We start from the raw sequence: 9,839 nt of genomic DNA on the forward strand, positions 1-9,839 counted from the left end.
GCCACCTGCCCCTCCTCCTCCACGGCCAGGCCTCGCCCCGAAGGCCTCGCAGGGGCTCCCGCTGCCCATCTGCGTGGAATGCCCCACGTCGCCCACATCGGCTTTGGCCTCTCGGCCGCACGCCGCAACCATGTCCTCCCCGGTGCCTGCGTCTCCCGAGTCCACAGAAGTGAAACAGCAAAGCACAGGCAAACGAAACCGGAGCGAGGGCCTGTTCCGGATGCTTCCGTCCCGGCCGCGTGGCCCGGGCAAGGTCCTCACATTCCCGAGTCAAGACTCCATCTCTTTTTCCTTCGTCCTGGACACAGAGCTCGCCCGTCCCCGCCGGAGGCCAGCACGAGAGAGAAAGGACGAGGAGCAGGTGACGTGCGGAGAGGGCATCTGGCCTCTGCTCCGTCGCCACCAGGAGAAGTTTCCCGTGAACTCTCCCCGTAGATCCGAGGACGCCCTCCGTGCGGTGAAGGCGGGGGACCTGGCCTCCTCTGGTGAGAGGCGGAGGCACCAGGCCTGAGCAGTGAGGGAAACAGCATCTGCCGGAGACGCACTGAGGATGCTCCGGCCACAAGCCCAGGCGCCGCAGAGGGTGGGCCTCCTGCATTCCTCCCGTGGCCCCGCCAGGCACACGCCATTGCTGTCCATCTCATTTCACAAAGGAAAAACTGAGGCCCAGAGAGGCTAAGACACTCCCCCCGGGGCACACAGCCCGTCCGCCCGCCTGTCGCCTCTGTCATGCGCCTCCCAGCCCGTGCAACGCCCCCTCTCCCCCCCAGGGACATGTGGAACCAAACCCTTTCCAAGCGGCTGCTGGGCCCGGAGGAGGCCCAGAGCGCCTCGGGGTGAGCGTGAGAGGGATGCTGGCTCCCGCCGTGGGAAGGGGAGCCATGGCTGTGGGAAGGGCGGCCGGGGCCGTGGCCGTGGGCTGGGCTGGCGCAGGCCTGTCCTCCCGGCCTCACAGGCACCAGATCGAGTGCTTCCAGTTAAATAAAAACATCAAGCCGCACAGCGTGCAGCCGAGCACCTGGGGAGGCGTGTATCACCGAGCTGTCAGCACGCTCGCACGCTGTCCCGGCACGCGTGTGCGCCCCACAGGCGGCTCCTTGGCAGCGGACACGCTTCCCTCTAACCCAAATGATCCCGCTCCCGGGCCCTGAGGGAGCCTGAGCCTGCCAGGCTCCACCCCCAGCAGCCATTTCCTGGTTCCACCCTGGGTTTTGTTCTAGTTGCACTGACTGAATCCATCACCTATTTTCTTAAAAAATGTTTTTATTGATTCAGAGAGGAAGGGAGAGGGAGCCGGAGAAACATCCGTGATGAGAGAGAATCATGGGTCGGCTGCCTCCTGCATCCTCCCGACTGGGGATGTCAGGGACCGAGCCCGCCACCCGGGCATGTGCCCTGACTGGAATCGAACCCTGACCTCCTGGTCCTAGACGCTCAACCCTGGAGCCACGCCGGCTGGGCTCATCACCTATTTCTACCTCGTCAGGCACAAGGGGCCCCACCTCCAGCTCCCCCAGCTTCTCTGGACAGGAGCGGGTGGAAGGAATGGCCACGCTCCAAACTCAGCCCCGGACACAGGGAGGGCGCCCGGGAGGCTGCCCAGGGAGGGGTCAGAGGAGGGACTCCAGCCACTAACCTGCTTGCATCAGTTTTACACGTTAGAATTCTTCGTGAAATGTTGTCTCAACAAAGGGTTTGGTGGCTCCAAACCCAGCAAGTGATGGAATAATTAAATGCACAAACATCAGAGAAAATGGCTGAGCAACCTGGTTTCTCAGGCCCCGTCCAGCGTGGAGATGCCCTGTGCATGGTCAGCAGGGGGCGGGGACATGGGGAGCCACTGCGGGGACATGAGGCGCCGCTGTGGGGAACGGGGAGCCCTGCTGCCTGTGTCCTCTGCTAGCTGCCAGGACAGAGATAAGGGGGAGGATGATAAGCCAAAGACAGTGAAATGATGTGAAGGGGGGGGGGGGGAGGGGTACTGAAACTCGGCCATGAGTTCTGGCCACAGCAACTTCTGCTGATTGGAGATCGATCTCTCTCTCTCTCTCTCTCTCTCTCTCTCTCTCTCTCTCTCTCACACACACACACACACACACGGGGGCTAATCCTTTGAGAAAAAACAGGGGTGGGGAACCTTTTCACCCTTTTTCCTGCCAAGGGCCATGCGGATCCTTATAACATCCTTTGAGGGCCAAAGTGATCAACTTAAAAGTCAGCTCTACCGGGTCTAACAATTCATAACTCACCCCGATGGCGTGGCAGGGCCAGACCCAACTATTTCCCGGGCCTGACACGCTGCAGGCTGGGCGCCCCGCCCCCCCCCCCGCCCCCCCCCCCCCCCGCCCCCCAACGTGGCTGAGGCCTGTGCTCCTTGCTTCTTGGAGCTCCTGTGGGCACAAAAGCAGCCTCTGCTCTGCCGCGGCCGCCTCACGCTCACCCTCTGATCTGCTTTCGAAGATGAAGACGCATCCATCACGGGGAACAGGACGCCCGGGTGGCCAGCAGCCGCCTGGAGTGGTTACTGGTGTAGAGAAACCTCGTGGTCGCAGGCACACCTGCTCCTGAAGTCGGGGCCCCAGCTGTGTTTACTAACACTGGTCTGAAGGCGGCCGCCCCCCTGAGGAGGGGCCCTCGTTTTCCTCCACACACGCCCTGCTCTGTTTCCCACCGCACGTCAGACACGACTGCCTGCTGGTTTATAGTCTCTCTCCTTTCCAAGCGCGAGGAGCTGCGAAGAGCAGGCCCTTATCTGCCGGCTCACACCCTGGACAGCCTTGGTCTGTTGTGGGCACGGACAGATGTCTATTGAATGAATGGATGAGTGGGTGGGTGAGTGGGTGGGGTACGGCCTGTCCCCTCACTAAGGAGCCTGGGGCGGGTGGAGCACAGCGGAGACACCCCACCCAGGAGGTCCAGTCGGCTGCCCCCCAAAACCCCAAAACACGCTTTTCAGACCTGCACCTGCAAAGCGGGTGGCGAGCTGCACCGAGTCCCGTGTGCGGTCAGTTCCCGCACGTTCCCGGCACGTGGCAGCCGTCTGCCAAGCATTTTTGAATCCAGAATAATTTTTGTCATTTCCCCGGGTCCGAGGAGAGTAAAACTGAGCATCAGAGTGCATAGAAGTGGCAAAGCCAGGACCCACGGCATACGGGCGACTCTGGCTCAGGTCCCACTCTCTCTGCCTCTTCATGCTGCTGTTCTAGAACATTCTCTCTCTCTCTCTCTCTGTCACACACACACACACACACACACACACACACACACACTTGGTGCATGTTTATGATTTAATTTAGCTTTTTTATTGACCTCACAGACATGAAGGGAGGAAGAGAGAGAAACATTGATGTGAGAAACATCGATTGGTTGCCTCCTGCACATGCCCTGACCGGGGATCGAACCCCCAACCTGTTGGTGTCCAGGACAATGCCACAGCCCACTGAGCACCCAGCCAGGGCTCATTTAACATCTTTAATTTAAAAAATGTAATTTTAACATTTTCCCCCAAACGTACTCTTCCTTTTCCTACTCAGCCAAGACATTTCCCAGGTAAAGGCGTCAAAGAGACAGACAGACAGACGGAAGGGGGCAAAGGTCATTTTCTGCAGAGTGGGCTCAGCATGGAGTCTGGCTTCGGGTCTCTGGCTGCTCCCACGGGGAACAAACAGCCTTCCTCCAGCCCTGGGAGACAGGCCCTGAGCCGGGCACATGCAGCCTGGGGCGCCCCCCCTCCCCCAGCACAGTTGGCTCCTCTGGCAGGATGCCGGGCGAGGACCAGAGCCCAGTGGGACGGGGACCAGCTTTCCCCGCAGGCGAGGGAGACTGACTAGGCAGAGGCCTCGGGCTGCGCCCAGCTGGGGTCTGATTCACCCCGAGATGAGCCACCGCCGTGTCCCAGAGGAGCCGCCAGTCTCCCCGGGACCTGTGTCTCCGCCCGGTGCTGTGATAAGGGCCAAGGGTGGGCGCGCGGCCGAGACGAGGAATCGAGTTTCTCCAGCAGCACGCACCCCGGCCTCGGCTGATCTCCTCCGAGGTGACCGGGCCAGGGAGGCCTCCCTGTGCCCCTCAGAGGGCGTGTCCCGTCCCCTGGAGGACGATTGAGGCGGGAAAGGCCAGGTGTCCAGGCCTGCACGTCCAGGAGGCGGGGGAGCTGCTGCAAGTGCCGGCGTCCAGGGGACAGGGGAGCCCAGAGCCGTGGGGCCAGAGGGACGCAGGCCCAGGTCCTGCCTCGGCCTCTGCCTCCTAGGGTCAGAGCCGGGGTCTCCGTGTCTCTACTTAAAGGGCTCACGGGAATGAGAGCGGCTGGCCGTGTAGGGCCCTCTGGCAGCCCCAGGAAATGAGAGGAAAGGAGGAAGAAGCACTTGGTCTTGGAAATAACCCGCTACCCTGATCAGTGAGCTCAGTGGTTAGAGTGGCGGCCTACCCACCGAAGGGTCGTGAGCTGGATTCCAGGCCCAGGGACGTATCTGGGTTGTAGGTCCAATCCCCAGCCCTGGTCGGAACACATGCGGAAGGCAGCCCATCGACGTGTTTCTCTCACGTTGATGTTTCTCCCTCCCTCCCTCCCTCCCCCCCTTCCACTCTCTCTAAAAATCAATGGGAAAATATCCTCGGTGAGGATTCACAACCACAACAAAGGCATTTCATCCTCAAGTTACCATCGGCCCTTGAACACCGGGAACAGCCCTGGGTCGGGGACGAAGCTCCCCTCTCACACACAGAAACAGAGACACAAACCACAATGACTCACATAAGTTCTAGCCGTGGGCAGACGCCAGTGAACACGTGAGCCCCCGCATCCCCTCCCCACCCCCCCTCCCCGCATCCCCTCCCCACACCCCCTCCCCGTGGCTGGCTGGGCACCCGTGGCTCCCATGTGCCCTCATTCTGCTAAAATGCAGTGACAGGGACATTCATCACGGCTTCCTCAATGAGAGACTTTGTTCAGCTGTCAGGCTGTTAGAATTTTCTAGAAGCCAGCGTTACCGCAGCCGCGCTCGGAAACAATGGCCACCTCCTCTGAGTCTACACAGGGACCGTTGTCACAGCCAAGGCCCTTCCCTCCTCGGCTCCGGGCCAACCAGGGTTTTCCAGGTTAACTGTCTCTAACGTCGCCCCGGGAGGTTCTGGGGGGAACTCGCCCTCATCTGGAAGGAAGAGAAACGGGCTGGTCTTGTCCTAACGCAGCCAGTCCCGGGCCTCCCGGGCCTCCTCTAACTCCTGCCTGGGAACGAGACAGCTCTTCCGCTCGGCGCTGTCTGCAGGTGCAGGGTCCTACGCAGCAGGAGACGCCAATGGGCACCTCCCACGTTCTGGGTGGAGATTCCTCACGGGCCTACGAAGCAGTGGTCATGTTGTCTTCACGTGGCCCTGGTGACAACGTGGACTGTGGACTCCATGCACCACTGCTCTCCGGGCTGCCCTTTCTCCGCGCCTGACAACGGTTCCCTCCCTTCTTTCCGGCCCTCATCCACGTGCCCCACCCACCCCTGTCCACCTCCCAGTCCACAGCCAACGTCACCACTGTTAGGTTTCGGCTATTGCAATGCATGGCTCTTAGGCCAACTGTGATGGTTAAACTTGTGGCAACCTGGCCGGGCCACAACTATTTGGTCAAACCTCATCCTGGGTGAGTCTGGGAGGGCGTGTCCGGGTGAGAATGACATTGGAACTGACGGACTGAGTCCAGCAGATGGTCCCCCCGCACACCACCCCCTGCCATGGGCGGGTCTCCCCCAATCCCTTCAAGGCCTGACTAGAACCAACGGTGACGCTCCCAAGAGGAAGAAGCAACGCCTGCCGGGTCGCCCGTCTTCTCTGGCCCCCAGACTTGAACGGAAACACAGGCGCAGCCCGGGTTTCGGGACGGCTGGTGTTTGGATGGGAACCTCCATTCCCACCCCCCCTCCTGGTTCTCGGGCCTCCAGACCCTGATGGGTGCTGCACCCATGTCTCCGGAGTCCCCACCCGATGACTGAGAGCCGGGACCTGTCGGCCTCCACAGTCACGGGGACCAATGCCCGTTGCTTCTGCTCCTCCAGACACCGACTGGTCTACCCACTGGATGTGTTGTTTGTTGCTGCCTCTCCAAACCCCCAGCACCGAGTGGCCTAGCACCTGGGTAGGCAATCTTGTGCTTTTTGAAGAGAGAGACAGCCAGTAGCTCAGGCTCTGTGGCCACGTGGTCTCTATCAGGTCCGCCACTGAACCCAGGAGCCGCCGTGCCCGCCGTCTGAGGGTGGGCTCTCAGCGGGGCCTTCTCTCCACACCATCTCTCGACGTCCGGGAAGCTGGCCCAGGTGTCCTTATGCAGCGACTGGAACATTCTTAGAGGAAAAAGGCAGAAGCTGCAGGCCCCTCGAGGCCAAGGCTCCGGAACTTACACACTGTCTGCCCCTCCAGGCACAGCAGGTCCTGGGCTGGGCCAGGTTCAGGGCTGGGCACCCAGGCTCCCCCTCTGGAGCCTGGAGGGAGCTGCCCAACGTCCTCGTCATTCTTTTCACTCGGTCTCAGGAGTGACCAGGACCCCCCAGCAGCTACGCCTCTACCAGCCGGACACAGTCACTCGGTCCGTGAGCAGCTGGGTCCCTGGTCACCAGCTGAGTCCCAGGAAGCAGGTCACCCCTCAGGACACTGACCTTTCTCACCAGCCTTTGGATAGCTTTTTCCTTCCTTCCTTCCTTCCTTCCTTCCTTCCTTCCTTCCTTCCTTCCTTCCTTCCTTCCCTCCCTCCCCCCCTCCCTCCCTCCTTCCTTCCTCTCTTGCTTTCCTTCCTTATGTTTTTATTGATTTTTAGAGAGAGGAAGGGAGAGGGAGAGATAGAAACATTGATGAGAGGGAAGAACATCACCAATTGGCTGCCTCCTGCACACCCCACTGGGGATCGAGCCCACGACCCGGGCATGTGCCCAGACCGGGAATCGAACCAGCCAGCTCTTAGTTCCTGGGTGGATGCTCAACCGCTGAGCCATGCCGGCCGGGCTGGATGGCTTTTCTTAGACTCTTAGTCTAACTATGAATTTAGCCCAAGGTCAACGATCTGCTCCTCGGCCCCTGGGAAATGAAGCCTGAGAGGCCGCGGGAGACGCCCTGTGTGGCCAGAGTGGGGAGGAGTCTCCCTAGTGCTGCGTCCGTCAGGCCTGTCCCCCTGCAGGTCAGTGAGGGTGCAGTCCCGTCTCCCCTCCCGTCCCCTCACCTCCACCTGATGCCACACAGAGGGGTTTGCTCAGAGGGCGTTGCCGGCAGGTGCTCCACCTTCTCTGGCATCTTCTCTGAGCATTTTCATGTCTCCATTTAGCTCCAAAGATGAAATCAGAGCAATTATTTTTTTTTTAACAAAAAATTAAAATTCCTCGCTGATGCCGGCCATCAGATACTTCCTGTGGGACCGCGATCTTGTTCTTCTTCAGGGAGATGCTTTGGGTCCGTCTGCCAACAGACGCACATTATCGTGGTCCGTCTTTGATGCTCAAGCCAAACGACAAAACGTTTGCTGACGTTCTAGTCATGTCTTTTATCTTTAAGATTCCACATAAAACATAGATGAATTAAACCTGTGTCTCTAGAGGCTAAGAGTGTAGCCTCTGAAAGTGTTTCCCCTTCCTCTCCCTAAACTGCCCTTCCCTAAAGCCACCCCCTGGGAAAGTCGTCACTGAAAATGCACGGAAACGAAACTTCCCAAGACACCCATCATCCCCCGCAGAGAAGGCGAGTGCGGCCGATGATCTGCTCTTTACGGTAAAAGTGTCCACTTTTATGACCCTTTGTTTAAAGCCATTTGTCACTGAGAAGGCAGCACAGAATTTACGCTCAAAGGGAACTTGCAGCAAAGAGCTCGCAGCCTATTATAGCCGCGTGGACTCGGGAACCCCCTGCTCGGAGGAGGCTTTAAATCAAGAGTGTTAAGTGGAGCTTAAGCCCCATGTCATTGTGAATTCCAGGCTTTAGCCCCATGAAGCATGGGTTTTATGATGGAAACAACTGACCCTCCTCTGTAATAGATACAGAAAACTAACGCCGCGGCTCCCTCCGCCAGGCGGGAAGGCCTGGAAGCCGGGACGACAGGCGTAAAATCGGGGCAGACGCGCGAGGTCGACCAGCTGTCCCTCGACGCTCAGCTTACGCTCCTGTCGGATTTCCTCCGGGAAGGCCCACCTTCCGTAACTCCCACCCTCCTTTTACACCAAACTTTTCATCATTTAAAATAATGAAGGGAACAGGAGCCGTTCCCACGCACGGGCCACACGCTCTGGGGCTTTGTGTCATTTGATCCTTATGACAACCGGAGAGGCGTTCGGGGTGCTTTTCCCAACGTCAGAGACAAAGACACGAGGTCCCAGAAGGTCAAGTCCTCCTGAGGGGGCACAGGTGGGATGGGCCCGAGCCCAGGTCTTCCTGCCCCCGAGCCCGGCTGAGCCCATTGCAGCAGCCTGACCGAGGCCACCCGCCGTGCGGCCGTCCCTCTAACGACACGGTCAGCTTCTCGGGGGAGAGACACAGTGTCTGCGCTGATTGTTCCACAGGCTAACAGCACAGACACCCAATCAATGGAATTTAACTGCAGCAAAAATAAATTCACATGTTTTATAATAAAATCCATATATTATATGTAACTCATCTACTTTCTATAGAAAATGCATCTATTTTATATATATAACTTTTAATAGTTACATATAACATATATTTTATATGTAAAATTCATGTGTTAATACATACAGTTCATGTATTTATAATTCACCGCGTATAACATTCATCTAGAAGCCCACATCTCTCAGGACCTTTCAGGGCCAGGGTACAAAATATTTTTCTTTGGCCTTTGATGCCAACTTAGTCAACTGAAAACCTGCACACAACAGGCCATGTTTCAATGAACGTCCGGTGAGGTCGAAACCACGGGGCGGGGCTGGTCTCCTCGAGGAAGCGGAGGAATGCGCCAGGACCGGCCACCACGCCCGGATTACCCCGTCTCCCAGGACGCCGCCAAGCTGGGGTTTGAGAGGAGTGTCAGCCTGAACACTCGATAAAGCCACATCCGTCCCACAAACGCCACCATCGCCCCATTAGCTGGGAAAAATAGAATGCATGGGGACCCGTGGAGATACTTTCGGTAAAAATAACATTTTCCTCTTTATAAGGGAACTGGAAAGCGGCGCCTAATTGTGTGGTGAGTGGCCGAGGGGTCAGGCTCAGGGGTCAGGGCCAGGGTCTGGCAGTGTAAACGGCCCTCCGTCCATCCGCCCGCCCGTCCTGAGCATTTCCTCCCGAGAGAAGTGGCCGTGGAGCCTAATTGAGAGGCGGGTGTCCCAGGACCAGCGGAGATAAGCGGCGGCCGAGTGAAGGGACCAGCCTGTGACCTGCAGGCCTCCTGGCGCGGACAGAACACGGCCATGAGCCGGGCCGCTAATCTCCGGGAGATAAGCGGGAACAGGGCCGGGAGGCTGCCGGCCGGGCCTGACCTGTGAGTGAGTCAGCCTCCGCGGGCCCCCGCCAGGCGCCGAGCCACCTCCCCGATGGGGTGCAGCTGCCAAGGGTGCTGTTCCAAGGCCGAGGCTGCGGAGCTGCCTTCTGGGGGTTGTTCCAGAGGACACCCCACAGATGGCCTCCCCGAGGAAGCTGGGATCAAGCCACAGGGCACAGGGCTCCTCCAGGAGGGGCATCTCTGAAGATGTGGGGGACGGAGAGCAGCCCCCGGGCAGATGCTCCGCGGAGACTGTCTCCTTTGGGGTCATAACCGGTGATAAATGTGCTCCTGCTCTGCCCCCCCCCCCCCCCCCCCCCCCGCCCCAGCCCTGGCCACCCTCCCAGCCCACCTTCCCCACTCAGAGAGGAGAGAGAACAGG

The sequence above is a fragment of the Myotis yumanensis genome, unplaced genomic scaffold, assembly GCF_028538775.1.
Source record: "Myotis yumanensis isolate MYYU_CA2020_CCGP unplaced genomic scaffold, mMyoYum1.0.hap1 SCAF_101, whole genome shotgun sequence".
Classification (NCBI taxonomy): Eukaryota; Metazoa; Chordata; class Mammalia; order Chiroptera; family Vespertilionidae; genus Myotis; species Myotis yumanensis.